Source organism: Sarcophilus harrisii, chromosome X (assembly GCF_902635505.1).
Source record: "Sarcophilus harrisii chromosome X, mSarHar1.11, whole genome shotgun sequence".
In the NCBI taxonomy this organism is placed as follows: Eukaryota; Metazoa; Chordata; class Mammalia; order Dasyuromorphia; family Dasyuridae; genus Sarcophilus; species Sarcophilus harrisii.
This window is the reverse complement of record NC_045432.1, coordinates 55,189,397-55,215,919: the sequence shown is the minus strand read 5'-3', so window position 1 is coordinate 55,215,919 and position 26,523 is coordinate 55,189,397. Positions and strand designations below refer to the sequence as shown.

At 45.6% G+C, this 26,523-nt stretch overlaps 1 protein-coding gene across 3 annotated transcripts in view; it reads left to right on the top strand.

Annotated features, from left to right (window-relative positions):
• Positions 1-26,523, top strand: part of NEXMIF (neurite extension and migration factor) — a 198,879-nt gene that overhangs the window by 4,895 nt on the left and 167,461 nt on the right. For all 3 annotated transcript variants that reach the window (XM_031944898.1, XM_031944896.1, XM_031944895.1), the window contains exons 2-4: positions 114-325; positions 449-513; positions 26,356-26,416. The gene's annotated coding sequence lies outside the window, so the exon portion shown is untranslated. The remainder of the gene's footprint in view (positions 1-113; positions 326-448; positions 514-26,355; positions 26,417-26,523) is intronic.

Below are 26,523 nucleotides of genomic sequence, written 5' to 3'. Positions count from 1 at the left end.
CCAAGTCACGCAGGCAGTGTGGCAAAGCCAGGTTTTAAGCTGAGATCTTTCGACCCCAAATTGAATCCTCTTTCCACTTGTGCACATTGCTGTCTGCTTCTCTCATTTTGCAGGTAAGGCATCAGAGAGAACGGACTTCCCTAAAGTCACATAAGCAGGAGGTGGAAGAAGCCGAACTCCAGCCCAGGACTCGTGACTGCCAAGTGAAGAGCCTTTGACACCGGGGCATCCATCTTGTGCTCTGGGGCCAAAGGTCCCAGCCCTCCTCCAGAAAGCTCTTCTGTGCTCTGAAGGTCTCCGTGGCCTTCAGGGGCCCCACGTGCAGGTGAGGAGGCTCTTTGTGGGTCTGTTTCTGCAGCCCATTCCCTTTCTTTCCTGTCACCCACCCACAATTTTGTCCCTTGCCTTTCTCGTCATCTCACTGTTCCCTTGGTGTCTCTCTCTGTAGCCCAGGGCTCTGGCCTGCCGTCTTTCTCTTTCCAGTGGAGAAGGCCCTGAAGTGTTGGAGACCAAGTAAGTACAGAGCTCCCATTTCCTTTCCCCTTTCCCTTGTACTGGTGCCATAAAATCCTAGGGCCTGAAATTACAGCCATCACAATGCTTCCCTCTCTCACATTGGAGGTTTTCCGATGCATTTCCCTTATGACATAGGGATTGTGGGAATGGTTGCTCTCATTCTACAGAGGAGGAAATGGATGCAGAATACAAAACATGGAGAAGATGAGAAATCCCTCACATTTTCATAGCTCCATAAAATTGGCATGAGATTTTTCTTACTGTACCACCATGAGAGAGAGCTGTTTGCTGACCCCATTTTACTGATGAAGAAACTGAGGCCTAGGGATCATCCACTCCATCCCTCAGCTTGTTGACTCAGTCAGGTACATCCCTTACCTTCCCTCTGCTTAAAACCGCCTTGGAAACGATGTATCGCCTCCCTTGGAATGACCTGTGGATTTGGATTCAGAGAACCCAGGTTCCAATTCTTGCTACCTGTGTGAGGAGGGACAAGTCCCTTTCCCTCCCTGGGCCTCAGTCTCCTCATCTGTAAATTGACCAGGTTGGACTCATTGACCTCTGAGGTCCCTTCCAGCTAAAAATCTATGATCCCACGATTCTTTAAGTGTTTCGAGTTTCTCGGAAGCCAAGCAACTATTGCTATTGGTTAAGGGGATGGGATCAGAGATCACCTATTAAAGGGAACAGGTACTCAGGGTCCTTTGGTTTTTCTCATTTGGTTCTACAAATATTTGGATGAGGTTTTTTTCCCTCCGCTGTGCCATTGTCACTTTCCAGTGGCTTCCTACCCATAGACCCCCCCCACTACATAAAAAAGGAAGCCCACTGGGCCAGGCCAGCCAGCACAGAGAGAGAGCACAGTTAGCAGGATCTGCCCAGTAAGCCCCCTTATTTTCTTTGGACCTCTGGAAGGCAACTTAAAATCCAGCCCAGAGTTTTTCCTTGTGGGACTTGTATGGAGGGGCTTCTTGTGGGATGGCAGAATTGAGGAGAACTGGGCACCCCTGTGGGGTCTCACTATCTCATCTGTTTCTGGCTAAGTTAGCATATTGAACAAAACAAGATCAGAAATGATCTTGGGGTTTGGGAAAGGGGCCCAAGCCTAATGGCTTAATAGCTTCAGCGGAAGGAGCATCAGATTTGGGAATTCCACCTCATGGGGTCGAATCCTATATGCCTCACTTCTTGTGGAATCTCAGGAGATCTATTTTCCTGATCTGTATTTCTTAAACAGGTTGGAATAAATGATGTTTCAAGAAGGGCCTTCTAAAGCTCTGACTTTATGAACCTGCTGTCTCCTCAGTAATAAGGGATATAGACAGAGGGGGAAGGGTAATATAGAACAAAGGGAAAGCAAGTGTTTATATCTCCAGTGGGATAAGAGGGTAGTGAGAATAATCATTCCAATTTCGAGATGTTTTTTAGGTTTCTGTAGTGCTTTTTTCTCACCAAAGTCCTCTGAAATAGTGTGTGAATATTATTATCTCCATTGTACGGATGAGAAAACAGAGGCTTCCCTGACTCTTGGGATTGTGAGGTACCAGAATCAATCCTAGAGATAGGTGCATGAGCTGCCTCCCTGGACTTGGGGGAAAAAAAAGAACAACTGATTGCTGTGTAGCCCTGCCTGGAGGCTGGGGGATGGACAAAATGGCCCCTCAAAATACTTTCTAGTCACGGAATCACCCAGTGTTAGACCTGTAAGGGACCTTGGAGCTCATCTGGAGGAGTTCCCTTATGGAAAGTGAGGTAGCCCCTAGCTAATCTCTACTGGCATTATAAATGAATTCCTAGGATTTTGGAAACAGTCTTTATCTACAATGTATTCAAGGTCAGACTCAGAAAATACCAAAGGTTTTGCTGTCTCTTCTAAGTCAAGGTTGGTCTAACTCCAAGTCAGCCCCCATTTGTGAGGCTCCTCCTGCTTGGCGGAAGGGAAGGGGAAGGGACCCCCGTGTGCCCCAAGAGGTCGGTCGGCTGGCATCGGGACAACATCTGGCTCCTTCCTCAGGAGGGTCCCCACACAACACCAACATTGGGTTCTTTTCATTTCTTTCTGCTTCCCCTCTGTACCCTAAGCTTGTGCTTTCTAATGTTTTATTCATAGAATGTTAGAATTGAAAGGAAGCTTAGAGAATTATCCAGTGTAGCAACTCTGCTTCACTCCAACCCCATTCACGAGAGAGTCCCGACATCACCCCACAACAAGAGCACTCCTCTCATTTGACAGTTGAGGAAACTAGCAGACAGAGACTCACGGTGTGTTGTCCAAGGTCACATAATCGACAGGGATGGGGTTTGAGTTCAGGCCCCTTTGCTCAAAACTCTCACCCTGTCCACTATCCCTTGTTCTGGTACCACAGCAAAGAGCTGATACAATCGAAAAGAATTCAAATGACCATTTCTCTTGAGTTTAGAAAAGCTTCTGCCCCTGCACCCCTGCTCCAATTAGCCTTCTTAATTATGCTTAGGTTGACATTATAATAAACTTACATTTCCTCAAGCTTCACCTGCTACTGTTGGGAACAAGAGAGTGTTGGGTGGGAGATGAAAGTTAGTCTTAAATGGTTTTCTTGGGGGGAGAACCCACACTGCCGATATTGACACACGGATAACCGAGGATTGCCGTTTCAAATGGAAACATGAGCCCCTCTCTCTGCGGGTGTGTGGTGCGGTAACCCGGATGTCTCGGTCTTAGTTATTTGCTGACACTGCCGTTCTCTTCCAGGAAATATCACTGTCAGAAGGAGCTGTCAGGCACACCATGCTTCAGATGTGCAAGCACAGGGGTGATGAATTGCGGGCTGGGAGGTGGGGAAATTGAAGTAAGAGATGGGCCAGGGTTTCATATGCCAGTCCTTCTTGTGTAGCCATTAACTTGTGGAAGAATCAGTACCGGCCATATCCGAGGCCAGCTATTGTTGAATAAACATATCAGTTCCATGGTTCTGAAACCCGGAGCACTATATGGCCTGGGGACCTCTGGGTATCAGGATCTCATCCACAATTGTCTTTGATAGTTGATGTGCCTCTTGGAACCTGCCCATTAAGATCTGGCTCTAGGGAGCTGAGAGCTTTGTTTTGTCTGTAATTCCGGGAGAATAAGGATCTTTGGAACATGACCCATTGGTCTGTATCTACTGGTCTCAGGGGAAAAGTAGATTCTCTCACCGAGCCTTTCCTCTTTCTCCCAGCTGCTATTTTCTTCTCAACTTGCTTGTGATTAATTAGCCTGCAGGGCTTTAGCCCAGGGACATAGTCCCGGGCTTACCTGGGTCTGAACCAGATGTCTCCTCCTGCCTTTAGTTGCTAAATAACTGGGACAAATTCCTGAGATGTCATCACTCCCTGAGCATATGTGGGGAACAGTCAGCACTGCTCACACTTAGCTAGCATGTGAAGGCTTACAGAAGGTTTTCCTAGCAACAACCCCAGGAGGTAGTGCCAGTAGTGCTTGCTGTCTACATTTTTTACAGATGCAGAAACTGAGGCAACCAGCAAAGTACTGGAACTCGGCCTTGAATTCAGGCCTTTTGGTTCAGATGCCATTGTTCTATAACTTAAAGCTTTGTGAATGAACCGATGTGTCCAAAGTGCTTTGGAGTTGTGAAACCCTACATAAATGTCTGCTCTTGATGCTTGTATTACTTTATGGGCATTATAGAATTGATCCGGAAAAGTGCACTCTACTAATTCTTCCTCACTACCTCACCACTCAACAAATCAACCGAATTTCCACAAACATATCTTGGCTTCTTGTAACCAGAGGATCATCAACCTTAGAGTTGAAAGGAACCTTCAATCACAGTGTCAGAGCTGGGAGGGACCTTAGAACATGGAAGATAACATGCTAGAGCTGGGAAGGGTCTTAAAACATAGAACATGGCATGTCAGAGCTGGGAGGGACCTTAGAACATGGAAGATAGTGCAGCTAGAGCTGGGAAGGGTCTGAAAACATAGAACATGGCTTGTCAGAACTGGATGGGACCTTAGAACATGGACGATAGTATGCTAGAGCTGGGAAGGTCTTAGAACATAGAACATGGCATGTCAGAGCTGAGTGGGACTTTAGCATGTAGAACGTAGTATGCCGGAGCTGGAAGGGATCTTTGGATGTTGGAGATAACTTTAGCTAAACATGAGAAACAGACTCTTTAGAAAAGTCTCAGAGGACAGTGGTGTCAAAACACATAGAAGCAAAACCACTGAGTTTTACCAACAGCTCCTTGAGGGCCTCATTTTGACTTCTCTTGAAATTTTAATATCTCTTTTATTGTTTTTTCGTTTATTTTGTCCAAGATTTCCCAATGCCATTTTCATCAGGTGTGGACCCCATTTGGGCCTGTGTTTGACACTTTTGTCCTAGGAGTCTCTCTGGTAAACGCAGTACAGAAATGTAAAATCTCAAGGACGTGAGATTTAGAACTGGAAGAAATTTTTTTAAACAGATTATCAAGTCTACCCCTCCTCATTTTACAGATGAGGAAATTGAGGCCCAAAGAAGGTAAGTGATTTGACCAGGGTCACACAACAAATTACTGTCTGAGGCAGGATTTAAAACCAGTCCTCTTTAACTCAGGATATATCACTTGCCCCATTGCACCTCAGCTGCCTCTAGATCCTCACAGTTAGAAGGGCCCCAGAGGCCTGTACAGTCTATCTTGTACTGGAACACACTCCCCAAGTGGTCGTCCAGGCCTTTCCCCTTTCTCCCCCCAGCCCCTGCTTTTCATACCTACTTCACTGTATTCCTTCGTGTTATTCTCTCCATATGGGCCTGTTAACTGGTGCCGACATCCAGCAAGTTGCTTTTTTCCCCTCAAAACCATTTAATGCATTTTTCCTTCCCGGGTCACCATCGAGTCCGTCAGCTCCACTGCTGCTAGATCAATTTTCCTCAGTACTCGCCTCTCAGGCTCTCGGCTCCTCCGGTTCAGTTTCCCTGCCCCTTGTTTATGCTTGCTTTGTGTCTAATTCGCTGCTCTGCTCCTGCCCTATGACCCCCTGCTCCGAATACCTGCACGTAGCATCGATTGCTTCCAAACTCCCATTTTGCACTGTTGGTGACTATAAAAACAGAGCACTCAGAATCTCAGAGGGCATTTAGGCCAACTGTGGCCCATGCAGGAGTCTCTTTGATAACAGTCCTGACAGGTGGTCATCCAGCCTCTGTCTGGCGACCTCTAGTAAAGGGAAAGCCCTGAGCTCATCAAAGCAGTCCCTTACATGTGAGGGCAGGCAGCTTGAATCGACAAAATATTTTCCCTTATGTGGAACCTCAACTTGCCTCCCTCCTCCTCCTTTCTTTTGCTCCTAGCTCTGCCTTCTGGGGCCACATATGGGGAGGGCCTCTTCTACTGAACCACCCTTTTCCCCTTCAAACTAAACATCTGCACTTTTGTCAAACCATTGCCATGGCATGGTGGCAAGGGCTTGGCCTGTCATGCCCATCTTTCTCCAGATGCACCTTGGTTTGTTTATACTTTTGTCTTTCCCAGGACTGACCGTGCTAATCCCGGAGTGTCCTGACTGAGATAGAGTATAGTAGGTCTGCCCTTCTTTCCGGAAGCAATTAGCCTGAATTGAGTGACTTTTGTTGAGTTTTCAGTCCCTTAAAACCCCCAATTCTTTTTCATTTCAAAGATTTCTGGATCTTTGGGGAAAGCTAGGTAATAAAGACTGCTCAAATACCTGGGGTTACTACCCGAACCCATGTCCACCCCTAGATTACATAGGACTCCGTCTGTGCCTGGAGCTTTTAGAGGCAGAAGCAAGCAGATCTCGGAATAGCTGTTGGTTGGTGTGTTCTTAGCCCTCACTCTTAGAACTTGAGCGCTCATAGGGTCGGGAGGGCTCATGAGGAATAATCCACACTTGCCTTTAGGACCACATGTTCTTACGTAGAACAATCATAGAATCAAGAGCTAAGAAGGGACCTTCGACACCATCTGGTCCAACCCTCTTTATTTGGACCTCAGAGAGGTTACTAATTTGCCTAGAATAAAAACAAAAGCCCGCCCAAATTTTAAGCCCATTTTCCCTACCTCCCACGCAGGTGCTCCAAGAATCTCATGTACTGCAGAGGAATATCTGGGGGCTTTTGTGGATTGTCTTCATCTCTTTGGGGGTTTTTTCCCTTACTGCCCATTCCTTTCAAAATTCCGCAGTTTTTCATTCATTCAAGAAACATTTACTGTGCCTATTTTGTGCCTGTATCAGGCTTGACACAGGAGGAGATGCAAATTTCTGGGCCCTACATTCCAGTTGCTTTTACAATTTGGGAAAGGGGGTAAAAGAGGCAGCGTAGCATAATGTGGAAAGAACATTGGATTGGAAGTCAGAGAGCCTGGGCTTGAAATCTGGCTCTGTAATTGTCCAGAATCACAGAATCTGGGGACTGGAAGGAACCTTGGTCCCATCTAGTGCATCCTTAGCTGAATGAGATGTCCAAGTACTTATCCACTTAGGAAGGGTGTGACCTTGGGCAAGTTAATTGCTATTTCTGGGTTTCCCTTTCCCCACCTGCAAAAAGAGGGTGTTGGCCTCCAACCAACCAGCTTTGATCTTCAAGATCTCTTCCACCTCTGTCTCTTATGATATACCAATAACTATAACTCAGATGAAGGTGTAAGTACATAAGAGGAATCAAGACGCCTTGAGAGTAGATGAGGGAGAGATTGCTCACAAGCAGGAGAATTCAGAATAGGCCTCCTGGAGGATGTCAATAGGTAGAGATGGGGTGGGGGTGAGGGTTCATCTTTGTCATCCCAGTTGGCCTCTCTAACCCTAAATGTGTGCCAACGGAGATGCTGCCCATGTCCCTGGCTGAGCGGAGAGATGAGTCTCCAGGCAGTCTGCTGCAAAACACTTTTGCCATTGATTCCCAGTCCCCCTTCTCCCCTCTCCCTCTTCCCTGTCTAGATCTTTAATGGGGGATGACTGTGCTCCCTCCCCTGCTATTCTGGGGCCTTTGCTGCTGGGAGAGAGGTTGCTATCAGCACAGTGCAGCAGCAAATGGCATTAACTTGTGACTGACACGTTGATCAGCGCCTCAAGACCAGAGTGTGGAATTATTGACTTCTGATTAATGAATTGAATCTTCTCTGCAGTAACCCAATCCCCGTCATCCTAACGGGTTATTTTTTACCACTGGTGGACGGCTCATCATTGGGAACACAGATCCTGCCTTTCCAGGAGCCTTAGGGCCAATATCTTGCTGCAATCTGCCCGTAGTATCTAAGCTGAACCTTGTCTCCCTGGACAGGGCTATGCCGCATGGACACATGAACCTATTTCCAATTTACTGAGCAGACCAGAGCTAAGAAGATGGGAGTTCCTTTTTTTCCCCCACTGTTTTTTTAGCCTTTATATAGACGGAAGGATAGATACATGGATGGATAGATGCAGAGACAAACTAATTCTTAGTGAGTATTGGGGTTGTCTATGAATCAGAAGTCTCGAGACCTCCCTCTTTACCAGTTCTAAGGCACCCAAACAGACAGTAAAGATCACTTCTTACTCATATATACTGAAAACAGGTCTGAAGTCAGTGGAGGCTTGCTGCAACAAGAGGGATTTAGGTTAACTACATGCAAGAACTTCCGGCTCATGAAGAGAGCTAGGGACCAGTTTTTAAATGCATAAAATAAAATACACGATTACAAAGGAAACTGATTATACCAAATTACAATTAAAGTTCATGGCCCCAGATTAATAACCTCTGACCTAGGCTACACTCCTTATGTACAAATGAAGAAACTGAGACCCAGAGAAGGGAAGTTACTTACCTAAGATACACAGCTAGGGAACGAGACACCTGGGATCTGACCCAGCCTTCTTACTCCAAATCCACTGCTTTTTGTATAACATTGTCTCTAAGATATTTTTCCCACAGAAGAAACACTATCTGTTTGTGATTATTGGAGCTTACTCCCCAACTAGGAACAGGAACCGGTACTCAGCCCTCTGACAGGTCAGTCATCTCAACAATTCAGCATTTATTAAGTGCCTCTTCTATACAAAGCGTCACTTCTGGGTGCCCAGAGGTACAACAGACAAAGTAAAAAACAGTCCCCATCTGTCTTCAAGGAGCTTACATTCTACTGGTTTCCAGTTACTTCTGACCCTGGGATTCTATTGTTTACAAATTGCCGATGCCAAGTCTCCTGTTGATATCAGACAATCTCAATTTCTGTCTTGGTTTTCCCATTTATAAAGTTGGGGTTAATTTCATTAAAACATTTTTTCAATAGTTTTTGGTGATATGATATAAGCTTCTATTGGAGGAAACATGGTTTGAATCTAGTTTGAATTCCAGATAGCCTAACACCCACATCTCACACTGGGAAAAGGTAAACCCCTCAGTTCTTACAAAATCACAGAACGCTTTGCATTGGATGACAGCTGGGTCCAGTAGAGAGAGAACTGGGCCAGGAGAGAGAAGATCTAAATTGTAGTCTGGCTTCTGAGGCTCCTGACCCGCTGGGTGACCTTAGGCCACTTCCCCTCTGGACCTAAAAATGAAGGGTTGGACTTGTTCTTCAAAGGTCCTTTCAGGTCTGGTACTATGAGCACACTCTCTTTCCTCTCTGTCTCTCTCTCTCTCTGTGTCTCTGTATCTCTTTCTCTCCTCATCTCGATAGCTATCATTATTGCTCTCTCATAGCCCTCTCATCTCTGTGTCTCTCTCATCTCTCCCTTTCTTTCTCTTTATCTCTGTCTCTCTCTCATATACCCCTCTCATCTCCATATCTCCTTTCCCGTCTATGTCTCTGTCTGTCTCTCTCTTCTCATTTCTATTGCTATCACTATCGTTCTCTCATAGGCCTCTCATCTCTCTGTCTCTTTCTTCCTCTCTTCCTCTCTCTCTGTCGTTGTCTCTCTGTCTCATATATCCCTCTCTCATCTCCATATCTCTCTCCCTGTCTATGTCTCTGTCTGTCTCTCTATCCATTTGTCTGTCTGTCTGTCTCTCTCACATACACACAAACTCTTGGCACTAGTTCATAGGACTAGGACAGTTTGCTTTGCCATTCAGACAGCAAATTTCCACTAGAAGACTTGCAGGGTCATTGATATCAGAGGGTCCCAATAGGTCATAAAAAGGCTCATCTTTCAGTTTGAAGGCCCTTAGATTCATTTGTAGCCTGCAGGTCACCCTGAAGGTTGATTCTGTAAGCCCTGAAAGAAATTCCATGGCTACATGGGGCTAGGTCATCCTGTAGCCACTTTGGCGAGGAGCCTCTCCTGCAACGTAACTGCTCTGTTGCTGGACCTATGCTTGATATCTTTCTAGCCTGGTGCAGGTCCAACCAGAGTTGACTCTCCAGAGCTCTGAAGAGACCAGGGTCATCTATGTCCCGGTGAGTCACTGGAGAAAGATTGTTATAGAGGTTAATAACAGAGGTTTACATTTATATTAACACTACAAGATTTACAAAGTGATTTACATCAGTTATATCACTTGAACCTCACAACATTCCTGTGAGATCGGTTAATGCAAGTCTCGTTTTCTAGATGGGGAAACTGAAGCTTAGAGAGATGAGGTATCTTGCCTCGAATTACACAATAAGTGATAGAGAGGAGATTGTTGTGGGGAAAACTTCTTATAAACTTTGAAGTGTTTGCAGCCCACACTTCCTTTCAACCACGGTCTCTGAAAGCTATGTTCAGGTTCGAACTGCTATCGGGACAGTGTCTATTAAGAAAAGCACAGTCTCATGAACCCGTATCTCATGCTTCTTTTAAAAATCAGACTAAGTCAAAGGAGACACTATGCTAAAGCAAAAGCATTGAATAAGACAGAATCGCAAGGGACATAGCAAGGAAAATTCCCTTCAAATACACAGGGACACACACTTTACCTCTGCTTCCCAAATCACTTGTAGAGAGGGAAGATAATGGAACTTGAGCAATTGATCGTCTGAGGGTTGTGTCCTAGGTGGTACACCTCTTTACTTTCCTAAGCTCCTTCTTAAGGCTTTCCTGCTGATCAGACCTACTGATGGCATCCTGGACTGCTTTTTCTGCTGAGCTGTAAGCTGCTGCTATGGGATGCAGCTCTCTTCTGTGTTGTAACCTATTGGTTTTTCATTAGATGCTATAGCCACCTGAATTATAGTTATTAGCATCTTCACAGGGAAGTACATCCAGCATTTTTGTAAGAATAGCTCATACTCTCGGAGCAGCTTTTTTGTGAATCAGACTCATGCCTGCACCTAGCCAGCACACTGAGAGTCACTCTAGCTAAATCAGTCTTATGATCTACTTTCCTTCTTCCTTAGCAGCAACTCTTCCAGGTCTACCTGCTAAATGAGTTGGGTAGAGTAGGATCCATTCAACTCCTGGGTTCTCCTCCTACATGTCTGATTGCTTCTCTTTAGTCTCCTTTGAAGGATCATCATCATTATCATTTTCTAAACTGTGGATATGCCCCCAGGACCCCGTCTTAGGCCTTCTTCTCTATTTTCCCTTGATAACCTCATCAGCTTCCATGAGTTTAATTATAATTTCTAGCCAGATCTATACAGGTCTCTATTTTCTGCTTTTAGTCTCTCTTCCGAGTGCAAGATAACTGCACCACCAAACTGCTTATTGAGCGTTTCGGTCTGAATTCCCCCAGACATCGCAAATTCAGTGTGCCCAAAACTTAAGTCATCCTCTTGACACCCAAATTCACCCTTCTTCCAAGCTTCCCGGTTTCTGATGAAGGTACCACTATCTTTCCACTCACTACCCAGCTTCACAACCTTGATTTCATCCTCTGCTTCTCATTCCCACAATTTGCTCAGTTAACAAGTCTTGTTCTTTCTGCCTCCATAATATATATATTTTTTTGCCTCCATGCTCCCAATTGCCAACATAAGTTCAGGACCTTCTCAGTGTTCACCTCAGTGACTCCCCATTACTTCTAGGGCCAACTAGATGCCATTTGGCATTTAGAGACCTTCACAATGTAGTCCCAGGGAATCTGTTCAGCCTTATTATACATTCATTCCCCTTTTTGCACAGTATTGTCTAACCAGACTGGTGTTCTTGGTGGTTCTCATATACAGCACTTCATTTCCCACCTCCATGCCTTTTTACTGCCTGTTTCCCATCCCTGGAATTCATTAGTCAGTCAGCAAGTATTTATTACATGCCTACTATGTGCCAAGAAAACCTTTCCTCTTTACCACCAACTCTTTGGATCCCTAGTTTCCTTCAAGGGTCAGGTCAACCTTCTGCATGAGGTCTGTCCCTTTCTTTTTAACTGTTAGGGCCTTCTCCTCCCACCTCAAAATCACTTTGTATCTGGTATCTTTTCATATCTCTGCATATTCTCATGTTGCCTTCTGTGACTAGATTGTAAACTCCTCAAGGGCAGGGACTGTTACTTTTGCCTATTACAGTATCTGGTACACATTAAGTGCTGAGATAAATGCCTGTTAATTGGTTGATTAATTTAATTCCCATCAGGACTCCAGTAGCTCACGTGGCAACCATGTGGATCACCCTAGAGTTTAACTTAGAGGGACTGGAGGGGTAGAAATGATTTATTGACCTTTGTCCTTCATTCGTGCTGGGGCAGCCAAATTAGTGCCCGCTTTCACCCATTATAGAAATGTGAGTTATTATTAGTGATCTCTGGATCTCAAATATCGTTTAACATAGAACCCCACACATAGGGGCTCATTTAGCATCAGTAGAATGAATGAATGAGCCATGTTGCAGCTGAGTGGGGCCTCAGAACAGAACCCAGAAAGAAGCCTTAGCAGTCAGTCGGTCCTCATTTGCTAGAAGAGGAGACTGAGATCCAGTCCATAAAGGGGACTTGCTCATGTTGGCACAGATGAATTCATCAGGTTTCGAATAATTGGATTAGAAATTGCAAGAGCCTGTTTTAGGTTCAATTCAGGAAACATTTTTTAAGGAGCTACCCTATGCAGAACCCTGTGTTCTCTCCCAGAGCTACAATAATGGGGGAAAAGGATGGGTCCCTGGACTCAAGGAACTTACCCCCAATAGTGGGGACAGAACATACACCACCCAGATGTGCCCGGTAGAAGTTCAGAGCAGTGCTACCGGCAAAAGAAAGATCCTGGAGAGATATTCTGGACCAGTGTGAGCAGGAGGCAACTTTTGGCTGATTTATGGGGTTGGGCGGTGGTTTGAAGGGCATCAGAGAAGAGGCCGTGGCCCCCAAGCTGGACCCTGAAGGGAGAGCTAGGTTTCAGACTGACCAGAGACAAACAAATGCATTCTCAATATGAGGGATAGCCTGGATGACTATATAGAGGTGAGAAAAGGCAAGTCATTGTCGGCAGATAGTCATCCAGGTTGGTGGAGCCACAAAGCCACTGTGGACAAGGAAACAGAATGAGATTGGGTTGGCGATGGGGTCTTCAGTGGTAAACTGACAGGGTTCAATTTTTCTTAGTGGCAATAAGGAATCACTGAAGATTGTTGTCCAGGAAAGTAATAAGGTGAGAACCGAGCCATACGCTGATTCTTTTAATTGCTATGTAAAGGAAGGGATTAGAGGTGCCAAAGACTGGAAGCCAGTAGCAGGGAGATGGGTTTAGAGTCTATGACAGTATTCTGGGTCAGAGGTGATAAGTGCCTAGGGCAGTGACCTTGGAGGCAGGAAATGGGAGAGTTGTGGGAATAGAATCCACAGACTGTGGGTGGAGGAGCAAGAAGAGCCACTCTTTGCCCTGAGTGTGACATGGCAGGAGCATGGAGCATTCACCTCTAGTGGAAGGAGCTCTGGGCTCCGTTTGCTTTAGGAAGATTCAGGTTATTAAACTCCAGGCTGCCAAACTCCAGGGATCAACACAGCAGCCTCAAACACCTTTTTGATTCATCGCACGAGAAATTTTCAAAATTACTTTTTAAATTAAATGTTGTTAAGGTTTAACGTGAGCGCAAAGGAAGAGTTTACTCTGGCTCGTTGTCTGCCCTTTGGGTCTGTCACAGCCAATCACTGGCCCAGCTGGCTCTGGCCTCCCTTGCCCTACGACTCTGGAGAGGTCAAATCACTACATCTGCCCATAAAATCACAGAACTATAGACAGTCAGAGACTCGTGGGACAGGAAGAGAGCTTAGAGAACAGAGAATGTCAGGGTTTGGAGGGCTTGGGGGGAAACTTTGATCAGAAATGAAGCAGAAACAGAGGGAGAGGGGGCCACTGCAAGCCCGAGATCCAGTCTAAACAAGCTCACACAGGGCATGGGGTGGGGTGTAGATAGGCTCCTTTGGTCGAGGTTAATGGAGAGCAGGTAGGTTTGAATGGAATGTCAAGGATACCGAGGCTGGGGAGGTGCCATGGTGCCAGACATCGTTGGGAATGTGTGTGGGAGAGGGAGAGGGAGGCAATGAGAGCAAAATCCTTAGAAAATAATTCTGTTATTAAGGTTTGGACAGACCCAAGATTTGAGGTTCAAATAGATAAGCATATTCTGTGGAACGGAAATGTGAGCAGGAGCCCCTAAGAGTCTCCATTTTGATGTAAACTTGTTCTAAACGTTGATTAAAATTGGGAAGTGGTCAAGATGAGTGACCTTGGTTATAAGTGAAGCCTGAACAGAAGGATTTCTGGTTTTTAGCCCCCAGAAATCAGTGTTGGAATAATGTGGCACTTTGCTCCCAAGTTGGTGATTTAGCTGGGGGAGGCTCTTACATACTTTCCCCAGCTCTTCCCTCCATCTCCTTTGGCTCTGAGAACATAGTCTTTTTTTTTTTTTTGCCATTTTCTTCTAATTTTATTTTATTTTTATAAAGCTTTTTATTTTCAAAACATATGCATGAATAATTTTTCAGCATTGACCCTTGCAAAGCCTTGTGTTTCAGATTTTCTCCTCCTTCTCCCCACCCCCTCCCCTAGATGGCAAGCAACCCAATATATGTTAAACATGTTAAAACATACAATCCAATATGTATAAACATTTATACAATTCTCTTTCTGCACAAGAGAAATCAGATCAAAAAAAGAAAGGAAATGAGTAAGAAAACAAAATGCAAGCGAACAACAACAAAAGGAATGAGAGTGTTATGTTGTGATCCTCACTCAGTTCCCACAGTTCTCTCTCCGGGTGTCCATGGCTCTCTTCATCACAAGATCATTGGAATTGGCATCAATCATCTCATTGTTGGAAAGAATCACGGAGAACATACTCTTAAAAGGAATTTTTGGACAATCAGTGTTATTCTCCCACAGTGGGAAGGCTACTCATTTTTCTAAGTCCCTAAATCCAAAAGAAGTCCTTTGCTGACAGCCTTGACAGTGAGAGTTGGGAAGTGAGGTGATTTTCTGTATGATTCAGGGCATCCAGTTCCAATCAGGGAGCCCTAGAATGTTAGAGCTGGAAAGGGCTCTTAGAACACGTAATATAGAATGACAGAACTGGAATGAGACTTTACACTATAGCACATGTAACATAAAATGTCGGAGTTGGAAAGGACCTCAAAACATAGAACATAGAAGGTTAGGGCTGAAAGGGACCCTAGTATGGGGAGTGCCAGAGCTAGAAAGGGGCCTTAGAACATACAACATGGAGTGTCAACTACATAGGATCCTCAGACATACCCTGGAATGGCAGAGCTGGAAAAGACTTGAGAACATAGAACATTTGGCATGGAATGTCAGAAATGGAAGGGACTTCAAAATATAGAACATAAAATATGAAGTGCCCTTTCTGGAAGTGACCTAGAACTTGGAATGTGGGAGCCAGAGGGCAACCTTAGAAGATATAACATGAAATGTCTGGTGTTAAAGACCTTAGAATACAGAATATCAGAGCTGTAAGTAGCCTTAGAGATCATCTAGAGTGTCCCTGCCTGCCATTTTACAGAGAGGAGACTGAGTCAGAGACACAGAGAGGGAAAGCCTCTTGTGCAGAGGCCTATAGTATATGGCAAAGCCATGACTTGAATATGCTATTGAAGCCACTGTGCTTCAAGAAGAAGGGACACATACGTGGTACTAAAGCTCCCTCCTTCAGGCTTCAAGGGACTCAGCAGCCCCTCTCTCCGATCGGCTGATCCATCTGTTTCTAGTTTGCCCTCTTCACCACAGCAGCAGGCCAGAGAGTGGGCAGATGGAAGCTTGTGGAGGAATGACTGTACTGAGTTGCGTAATAGGGCACTTGTACCCTATTAGTAATCAGGCAGGCAACAAGCATTTGGCCAAGCTGAGTGCCTCACACGTAGGCAGAGAGGCCTGGACCCACCTTGGGATTGGAGAGGGGCCCTAAGTCTGTAGCAGGCACTAAGGAAGAAGCCTGCTGTGCCAGTTAGTGAAAGTGCAAATGTGCCCTTTGTAGCTCGGGCTTCCTAGGGACTCGAGGGTGTGCACACAAGCCAAACAAACCTGTTGATGCCAATTATTTCTGCTGGTGGTAAGAGCTGGGGGAGGGTGAACATACCTGTAATCACCCACATTAGTGTAGTTGACATTTCCATAGCACCTGATGACTTCACAGAGTGCTTCACAAATGTTCTTGGCTACTTCAAGCATCCAAGCTTCTGTGGGCGTAGGTACCCCTTTTACCAGTGCAGATTGGGAGCTCCTCCATTCCTTGTCAGCTGCATGTTTCTGAAAGCCCCATACCTGGCAGCGTTCTGCATTTAGCCAGATGTCTGCCCAGAAATACATGGGCCAGCTCTGGGTCTGTGCTCAGCTCAAGGCCTTCCCAGCTTGGGATGGGGTGCCACTGGAAGGGGTCCCATTAGCATTTCAAGTTCATCTCCCCTCAGCCCTTGACTGATCCTTCCTAAGTTTCTACTCACAGCACTGCCATCCTCCCAGGTACCCAAGTGTGAAACCTGAGTGGTTTCAAACTCTTCTCCTTTGCGCCTCATCCAGTTATGATCCAGGACAGGAAGGGGCTTCTGAGGCTAATCCCTTTCCCCCTGGGCCACTGGCAGAAAGGTCAAATGAACCTCCAAGAGTTTACATACACAGTCCTCAAGTCATAGCAACTCAGTCTTTTATCTGTTCTTTGTTTCTCCCCAACCTCCCTTCCTCCCTCCTTCCTTTCCTTTCCTTTCCTTCCTTCCTTCCTCTTTTCCTCCCTCTCTCTCCTCTTTCTTTTCTTCCTTCCTTCCTCCCTCCCTTCCTTTTTTCCTTCCTTCCTCTTTTCCCCCCCTCTCCTCTTTCTTTTCTTCCTTCCTTCCTTCCTTTCCTTCTTCCCTCCTTCCTTTTTTTTCTTTCTTTCTTTCCTCATAGCTATCTCTCTTCCCCAGTTTAGGCCCATATTGCTTCTCACCTAGACTAATGGGTTTACATGCCTCTGAACTACAGAGATTTGTTACCAGATTGATAAATGAGCTCTTTTTTCTCTCCTACTCTCTTGCAAGCTGTTTGGAGAGCCATGCTACAACATTCATTTCCGTATCACCCTCTATCTTCCTACTCTTTGGGCATGCAGCAGGTGCTAAATCAGTGCTTGGTGAATGAATAAAACACAGAAGGGAAGTTAATGATGTCAACATACATTAGCATGTAGTGAATGATGGGAGTTTGAGGCTCTGGCTTGCAGAGCCTGTTTGTCCTGTGCCCTTTTGGCAGCTCAGCAGTTGGCTCCCAGGCACTGTAAGGGTTGAGCTTCTTCTGCAGCATCTCCAGATGCTTTGGTTCATGTGAGCATCGCTTTAGTCTCCTAGCAGCCACGGACCCAGCCTGCTTGCAGTCCCAATCCTTGCCTAGCTATGTGACCTTAAGTGAGTCACTTAATTTTTGAATCTGTCTTTTCTCCTCTGTAAAACGGGAATAGTGAGAGATGTCAGGGAACATTAGGGCTAGAGGTGATCTTTAACTGATTCGATGATTTCATTTTACAGAGGCAGAAACAGGCCCAAAGAAGAGGAGAGACTCATTTGTTCATGAGAGAGCCAGGCCTAGAAAACCAGTCATCCTCTGGCTAGTTCAGTGCTCTTTCTGCTAATGTCCCTTCCTGCCTCCTCCACCTTGCAGCAGTGGCATAAGGACTGAATAACAAAATGTGTATGAAGAGCCTTGTATAGGTGAAGGGATGTAGAAATGGGAGCTCCTGTTACCGCCAAGCTTGAGCTGTGCCTCCTTCCCCAGAGGAAGTTGGTAGCATCTAAGGCCTTTATATTCTCAACTTTCCTGGGCTTAGCTATAAGCTAGCTCTGGGTAGGGGCTTCTCCAGGCTGCCAGGGCACAGCCAATGCAACCCATCCCCACTGGGCACATACCGTCACGGGCTCCTTGCCTCCAGGTGGTGAAGCCTCAAAGGCTCAGGCTGCTGAATTCTTTGCTTAGTGTCCTCCTTTACCAGTCAATCCCTGCCCTAGCTTCCTGTCGGTTTCTCCTGTTCTAGCTCAGAGTCACTCAAACTTTAGCAAATCCAGCTAGCCTACTGGATGGAACGCGTTCTTCTAGGTTTACGAAGAAAGAGGCTGGTGATATGGGATCTGTTGAAGCCTGACTCCGTGTTGGGGACAAAACACTTGCATGCCCGCCATCTGTCTGTGGGGTTTGTCTTTTTGTGTTGATTATTACACAGCCTCCTACTGTATTTTTAAATCAAGAACCGTTCTGTTTCCCTCTTGGTCTCCATTTATTTAACAAACAGCTGAGTTCCTACTATGTGCCAACCTCTGTGTTGAGTCCTCTGGGGGATACACAGGCTTCCCTCTGGAATATTGTGGTCACTTTAGAGCATTGTATTTTGTAGGAAGGTAAACCTCACAAAAATGGGTGTCTGGAGAAGGCAGCCAGAAAGGCGAGGACTAGTAATGAAGTTGAAGGGATCAGGGCAAGCCAAGGGGAAGAGCTTGGGAGCAAGATGACTGTCTGGAGGTTCTGGCAATGAAGTATGGCTTTTTCTGCTTGTCTCCAGAGGGCAAAATTAAGGAAGTGAGGGAGGAAATTGCAGAAGGGCAGATTTAGACTGGAGATAAGGGAAAACTTTGTGAAAAGTTATTCCCCAAGTAGAATGGGCTGCCCCTGGAAGTGGTAAGTTTTCCATAGAGGCAAAGGTTGAAACAGAGGAGTGGATGAGATCCTTAACCATGAGATAAGAAGAAGCCAGGGACCGAGGGAACCCCCCCCCAGGCAACCCAGGAAACCAGAGCGTTTAGACATGAAACAGTACCGGAGATTTTGAGCCAAAAGAGACTTCAAAGATCATAGATTCCCTCTTGACAAGTGAGGCGACAAGTCATCTGCCAGAGTCACACAGCTAGCAATCTACAGAGACGTGAAGTGAACTCTGGTTTTCTGACTCATGGTCAGTCAGTCAGTCAACAAACATTTACTAAAGTTGAAGGCTCATTCCTTGATAGAGGAATGTGACGTAACTTCATTCTCCCTCTTTCTTTCCCTTCATATGTTCATTGACTTCCCTTGATAAAGAAGAAGCATTCTGCCCTTGTCCATTTGTCAGACCAACTGGGCCTCCTTCAAATTCTTGAGGTCCCTTCCCAGTCAGCTACAAATAGCTTGTCTTGCCAATACCATGCGTAGCTTTGGTCACCTTGAGGGTGGAGGGCAGAAAAGATCCTAAGACTCCGGTCTAGAGCACCAGGGTCTTTGCAATTTAGAGCCCTAAAACAGGATAAAGATTTATTCTAAACTGGGGGAGGGGGAGAGATGGGAGAGGCATCATACCTCTGTGCTTTGTTGTCCTGACTAAAAATAGGAACACATGGCCAGGTTTCAATTCTTTTCCTTAGGGCCAAACAAACAAGGCTCTTTTTTTTTTCTTATTTACATTTGGTTTCATAGACTGGCCTTAGGACAGTGAATGGCAGAGTTGGGGGGAACCTTAGAGCAGGGGTCCTCAAACTTTTGTTCTCAATATCTCTATCTTATTAAAAATGATTGAGGATCCGTCCAAAGAGTTTTTGTTTATGTGGTTTATAGTTCTAGATATTGAGCACATTAAAAATAAAAACTAATTATGAATTTGTAGACTCTCTGAAAGGATTTCAGAGATTCCCAGGATGCTCTGGACCAGACTTTGCGAACCACTGCCTTAGAACAAACAGAAAATGTCAGAACTGTTAAAACATAGGCTGTTAAAGTTGGAAGGGATTTCAGAACAATGTCACAACTAGAAGGGTTCTTAGATTGCAAGAACCTTAGAACACAATGTTAGAACTGGGAGAGATAGTAGAACTTAAAATCTAAAATGTCAGAGTTGTAAGAGATCTGAGAGATTATCTAGGAGGTGTGTGTACATGTGTGTGTTCTTAACTTGGGGTCTGTGACCCATAATTCCATAGCTATTTCAATAGAATTGTATGTATTTTATACCTTTAAAACCCATGTTTCTGTCAAGAGGGGCCCATGGCTTCAGCATACTGCCTGACTGAGATGTTCATGATCTAGAAAAGGTTAAGATCCCCTGACCCAGACAACCCCATCATTTCACAGAGGAGGCTGAGCTGGGCTTTGAAGCCCTTGTCTGATGACAAAGCCAGTCTCTCTCTACCAAAGCAACTGCCCCTGCTCGCCATTGAGTAACATGTGGGTTGCCCAGCACCTTGTCCTGAGGCTGTTGGGGGATCCAGGAGAGGAAGGCCAAACTTTGATACTGGTTTAGGTGGGAGAAGAAGGCCCTGGGACCTTTTGATTTTCTTAATGTATGCTGTCTATTCCCCACCCCCACTGTCAACCTCCTGGAGATAATTGAGAACTAATTATAATCTCATCTGGTTTGTCCTTGGTAAAATGAGGGGGTTGGGCTAAATTGTCTAAAAGGCCTCTTCCTGCTAGAAATCTACAATCTTAAGATCTTGTCTTAAGTGGGGAAACCGTAGGAACTGCCCTGCCTCCACCTAGGCCTAGTTCTTCCAGACTGGGGCTAGAAGAGGCTTAGAAGAACATCTGCTCCTAGGGCACCCAGAGCTATGACAGTAGAAGGGCCCTTCCAGGTTAAATGGGCCAGCTCTCCTTTTAAATGGGGACGTGTCCGAATGGGTTAAGTCACTCGTCTAAGGTCACAGAACAAGTCAGTGGCAGACCTGGGACTAGAATTCTGGTTGCCCGAGTCGCTTGGGAACAGGATAACTCCCTTAGTCTGTTAGGATATTGAAGATCCAAAGATGTGCTCTTCCTCCTTTGCCAGATGAACTAATGATAATAAGAGTAATAATCTGAAAAAATAACTAGCATTTATGTGACACCATATGGTTTGCAAAGTGCCTTACATATATGATCTGTCAGTCAGCCAATAAGCATTTATTAAGCACCTGCTATATGCCAGGTACTGTGCTCAGCCTGGATTCTTCTTTGATTCTCACAACAACCTTGGGAGGTAGGTGTGCTTTTATAGTAGTTTATCTATTTTACAGCTAAGGAAACTGAGTCAGACAGAGATGAAGTGACTTGCTCAGAGTTACAGCTAGTAAGTGCTTGAGGGAGAATTTAATTGCTCCAGAGTTAGTGCTCTATCCACTGGACAACCAACCTGTCTCAAATCTAGTAGATGTATTTGTAAGTCCTGGGCAGAAAGGCACCACACTAACTCAAAGTGGTCTCGATGGTTAAAAGGGGTCAGAGAAGGAAAGGGATTTGCATTATATGATGGAAGCAGATTTGGCGTCCAGATGATCTCAGTTTCCAGCTGCAGTGGCCTTGGTCCCTTTGCCCTTTCTGATTTCTCTGTGGTTGTCTTTTTTTCTCTCTCCTTGAGGGTTTGCTTTCCTCAGGCCATGTTCCAAGAGCCATCCAGCCCTTCTGTTCTTCCCTTCAGTTTTTGCCTCTCTCCAGCGGGGCCCCAAGTCCAAGGAACCACATGGTGTTCCCAGACTGCCTTGCCTGCTCATCAGTGGTTGTACTTACACACTTTAAACGCTCTCACAGAAATAATTAGGTTTCATGGACTGTGGCCAAGTTGACTAATTCTGGTTGGGAGAAAAGCTGGGGGGTGGGGGTGGGAAGAGAAGAAAAATATGTATTTAGATCTTGGCAAGAATTTTGCTCAAGCTACCAAGTAAAGTCTGTTAAGGTCAGCCAAGTCGAGTTGACCTGGTGGAAGTATTTGTGAGGCACAGGCTAGCTGGGGCCCACCAAGCTGTGCTGAGGAATTGTGTGTGGTGTCGTGAAGAATTCTGGGGACCCTTTGGAGTTCTGTGACTCTGCCAGAGGGTCCTTTCAGTACCTCAAGCTCAATACTGAGCTTCTTGGAACCTGTTTTCTCATTTGTAAAAGGAATCAATTGGATTTAACTGAAATGTTGAATAGTCGGGAAGTCAGGAAGACTCCAATCCCACCTCAGAAACTGTTACTCTGGGCAAGTCAGGTAACCTCTTTATGTCTTCAGGTCCTTATCCTTAAAATGACTCCTCAAAGGTCCCTTCCAGCCTTCACTCATTTTGTGGAGAAGGCTGTACTTGAGCTGATGTAGCCCCTTTTGGAACTGGGGAAAGGTAGGCCAAGAGTCTCCCGGAGTTGCCAGGTTTGCCCAGGTGTCCGGTGAACACATCTGCGTCTCTAGCTGGGCTGGCTGCCAACTGAAGGCCTGTCTTCCCTTGGGCTTCTGGCTTGGCCGGGGACTTGAGCAACAGGGTCCAAATGGCTCCTTCTTTCCCAGGAGACAACTTGATTGTCTCAAACAAAGGTGAGGTCGCCTGACTTGTCTATTTACGTCTGTCTTCCACTCCCCCTCCCCCCAGTAAAATATGAGGGCTTCTTAGATAAGGCCGAGCTTGACTCCTGCTTCAAACTAGTTTTGGACCTGAAGCAAGGCAGTTCATCTGTGGGGTCCTCGGTTTGTCTTCTGCTGAATGACAATAATAATGGTGCCTCCCTCTCAGGGTTGCTCCAAGGACCAAATGTGCTAAGATTGGGAAAGTGCTTTGTAAATATTAAGGATCCATCCCAGTGCTAGGTGTGAGGAAAGCAGGATGTCTAGCAGGCCCCAAAGCCTGGCCTTGGCAGCTCACAGGAAGCCAGCTCATCCAGCGCCCCTGCCACGTGGCCTCTCCCCACTTGGCAGCTGGCCTTTTCTTGGTGCCGAAGCCCAGGAGCTGCCTCCTGTACCTATGAAACCCTTTGGTTTCCGTGCAGCTGCCGTGGCCGAGGGATGGAACAGCACCGTTATTGTGAGCTTCTGCCCAAGGCTAAAAGCCCCTCCTATCTGGGCCACGAGGCAGGCCTGGGGGCTCCTCAGCCTTGATTCCCATCCAGGGGAACTTGGTGGGGTTTTACATTTAAAAGGGTGTTTGGGGTATGGGGGGAGAGGGAAAAACCTTTTAATGAATTGAAATTGCATAATGAAAAGGTTCAGAAATTTAATTGCCAAAATGGCTGTGTGTTTTCTCTCTCACCTCCGCCTCTCCCTTCTTCCCTCCTCCCCAGAAGCAGTGGGGGGAAGCAGGAGCTTGTCAAAGAGGCCCCACACCCACTCTAGGTCTGTGCTAAGCAGGCAGGCTGATGGAGGGAGGGAGAGAGAGAGAGAGAGAAATGGAAGGAGGGAGGGAGAGAGGGAAGGAAAGAGTGAGCAAGCCAGTGAGCCAGTGAGCTATGGGGTTTGTTTGGCAGCAGGCTGTGTGCACAGCAGGAGTGGTCCCTGGCATCGTGGGAGCAGCCTGCTGTTCGGGCTTCTCTGGGGCTTGCAGGTACTGCTGCTCTTGCCTGATGAGGAAGGGTCAGAGAACAGTGAACATCCTCAGCTGCGGTCCGGGGCCTGCTCAGTTGGACTTACCATGTGGCCCTTTTCCTGCTGCCGTCTAGGACAGCCTGAGGCTACAGGGGAGATTCCTTAGTGTTGCCACCATAGTTATCTACATCCCAGTACCTAGAACCTCTGAGGCAAAGGGGGCCCTGAAGGAGCCTAGTCCAATCCGGGTACTTGGAGACAAAGAATTTGTCTCCCCCCCCCCCCAAGTCTTTTCTTCTTCAGATTAAACAAACTCAATTCCTTCATTCATCTTATCCTTTTGTGACATGAATTTGAGGCCTTTGACCTCTGGTCACTTCTCATTGGTGTCACCTTGATAATGCAACACAACACCCAGAATTAAACCCAGTACCCCATATAGTCAGTTCTGAGTCCTGGATACATTACATTCACTTTGGGGACTGCAGTCCACTAAAACCCCCAAATTGTTTTCAGGAGGGGTGCTGTCTAGTCATACCCCTCCTACCTTGTAATTTTTTAAAAACCCCATGGGTAAGACTTTCTATTTAGCCATGTTCAATTTCATCTTGTTCGATTCAGTCCAATGACCTGGCCTTTTTGGATCCTACCTCTGGTCTCCCTCTTCAGCTGACCCTCTCAGCCTCGAGTCATCAATAAACTTGAGGGACTAGCCGGGGTGCCTTCATCTGACTCACTAATGAAGGTGGTAAATGGCTTGGGCCAAGCACAGGTCCTGAGGGCACTCCACCAGACACCTCCTTCCAAGTCAACATTGGCTCTCCCACAACTGCTTTCTTGGTTTGGCCATTCTGCCAGTTCAGGGTTCTTATAACCGTGCTCTCAGCTACCTGCCTCTTTCCAGATCTTGCCTCCAAGAAAGGCATGAGCACCTCACGTAAATGCGTTACTGAAATCTAGAGTATCTCCTCACCTGCTTAGCTGGTAATCCTGTTGGAGAAGAAGGGAGGATGAGTCTGCATGATCTGCTCTTGATGAAGCCTTTTTACCTTTAATGCCATAGGTCCTCACTGCAGTTTAAGGACCTAAGGAAGTTTTCCACAAGAGTCAGGCCAGCAATGGGTAAAGCAAGAAATCTCAATGATGCCAAAGGTCTTCGAACCCTTAAGTGCAGGAGGGAGGCTCAGGTAGGACCTGGCACTCAGAGCTCTCAACTTTTTGTCATTTTTCCCAGTCAGTGTGACAGGGTTGGGGGCCTGGCCCCTCCAGCCAGAACAGTTCACTTTCAAGGGAGGGCATGAGTGCATCCACTTGGTTTCCCATCTTTAGCAACACAGGTAGAGCGATGCTTGAGATCATCCAGTGAGAAAAATACTGAAAATGAAAGTGTGAGTGTGAATGTGTGTGTGCCCCGTGCTCCTGTGTGGGGAGAGGGAAGTAGGGGACGGATGGGGAGTTTCCGGAAAAGTGCAGTGGGCAGAGGATATTAGAAAGGCAGGAAGAGGCATAGCAGAGAAAGTCTTCTACTAGTGCTTATGCATATCTTATTTGGGACACTGAGAGAGTGAGTGACTTGTCCACAGTCGTGCAGCTAGTCAGAGTTAAAACCTGAGCCCAAGCCTTCCTCCGAGACCTGTTCCCTGTTCTCTACTGCACTTGTTGCCTCTTTCTAAGAATCAAAATCAAGGGTAATGACCTATAATTTACAGATTCTTCTTTTTCCTCTAAAAAGAAATCAAGATATCATATCAACACTATGCTTAGTTTCTTTTACTTTTTTCCCCAAACCTAAGGTGGATCTGTCATTCCACACCCTCCCACCCCAAGTTCCCATGACTTCTACTTTAGCAATCAGATGTTCATTGTTCATAAGAGTCAGGTCCAGAATAGTGGTTTCCTTCTTTGGTTTCTCTAACTTTCATAGGGATGGAATTGTTATTGATGCAAACCAAGAACTTAGTAGCTTCTCTGCTTTTTGACAGAGTGAGATGTAATAAATGTCTGATAATTGAATCTTCTCATCACTACCATATCATGCCTCAGTGCCAGAATACTGATCTTTTTTTTTGCAAAACTCATCAATATCCTCTTTCTGAATAGGTGGTATGTAGTATACTTGGATGACAGTATCATTTCTATGTCTGTGTTGATCCTGAATATTTGTCATGCTTCCCTGCTTGGGTTTCTGGATCTCCTCGTGTGAATGATATCTTACTATATAAAGCTTCTTTTTTTCCAATAAAGTTCTCATATCTGTTGCCCACCCCTAAGTATTCAAGGGTCCTTCTTCCTTTTTTCCTCACTGGCACATTTAACTCTCTTCTCTAAATTCCTGCTGCGGGCCAAGATGCCCCCTTCTCCTAAGATCCTTTTTCTTTGTCAGAATCACAGTCTGTGATGTTTAAAGTGATGGTTGCATTTTTTTCTGGACAGTGGAGAGGTTTTCTTTGAGCTCCTTTATTCTTATGTATTCTATGCAAGACATGGTCAAGTTATCTTTGCTCTTTCTTCAAGCAGAATCCTTAGCCCTTTTTTTGTTCTTGCCAATAACTCTTTCCTTTTTTGTTCTTGCTAGTAATTCTTTTGGCTAACTTCCTGTTGTTGCAGTGCCTACCGGGGACTTCCATTCTGGAATTGTCACTTCTCATGTCACTTCATTAGCACCTTGATGATTACATCCAACTTCCTTTTCCTTTTGGATGTTTTCCTTCTCTTTCACCTGCAACTCAAGTCTTTCTCTTCTTCCTCCTTCACTTTACTCTCCAGTTCTTTTAAATTTCCCTCCCCCAGATTTCAGTTTCGGACTTAATGAACAATTCCCATACTCTCTGAATTTCCTCTTTCATAATTCTTCCTCTCTTTTTCTTTACTCCTCAATCTCAAAAGAAAAACAATAGCCCTCCTTAGAATGTTCTTTCACTTGTTATTGTTCTTTTAAAACAAGGCACCAGAAACTAAAATCCTATTTCACATGTTGTCTGATCAGGGCTGAGGACAGCTGGAGTCTGTCCTGCCTAATACCAAGCCTCATGCCTCTCAATACAATCCAAGGTCAAATTAGCTTTTTGTTGTTGCCAGGACTCAATTGAGCTAATGCCATGAGGTTTACAAAATACTTAGTAGATGCTTAATAGTTGCTTGTTGCCTTCCTGTTCACTAAGACTCAGAGATCCTTCTCTTGTGACCTGATATCTAGTCATGCTGTCCCATCTTGAGCTTGTGCAATTATTTGAATCTAACTATATGTCTTTATATTTATCCCTATTATATTTCTCTTTTTAGGTTTGGCCCTGCTTTCTGACCTACTGAAACCTTTTGGGATCCTGACTGTGTCATTTAGCAGGTTAGTAAGCACTCTCATATTTGTGTTCTTGACAATATTGACAAAGTCACTTCTGTGACTTTAACCAGTGGTGTAGAAGTAATGTATTGGTGTAGTGGAAAGAGCAC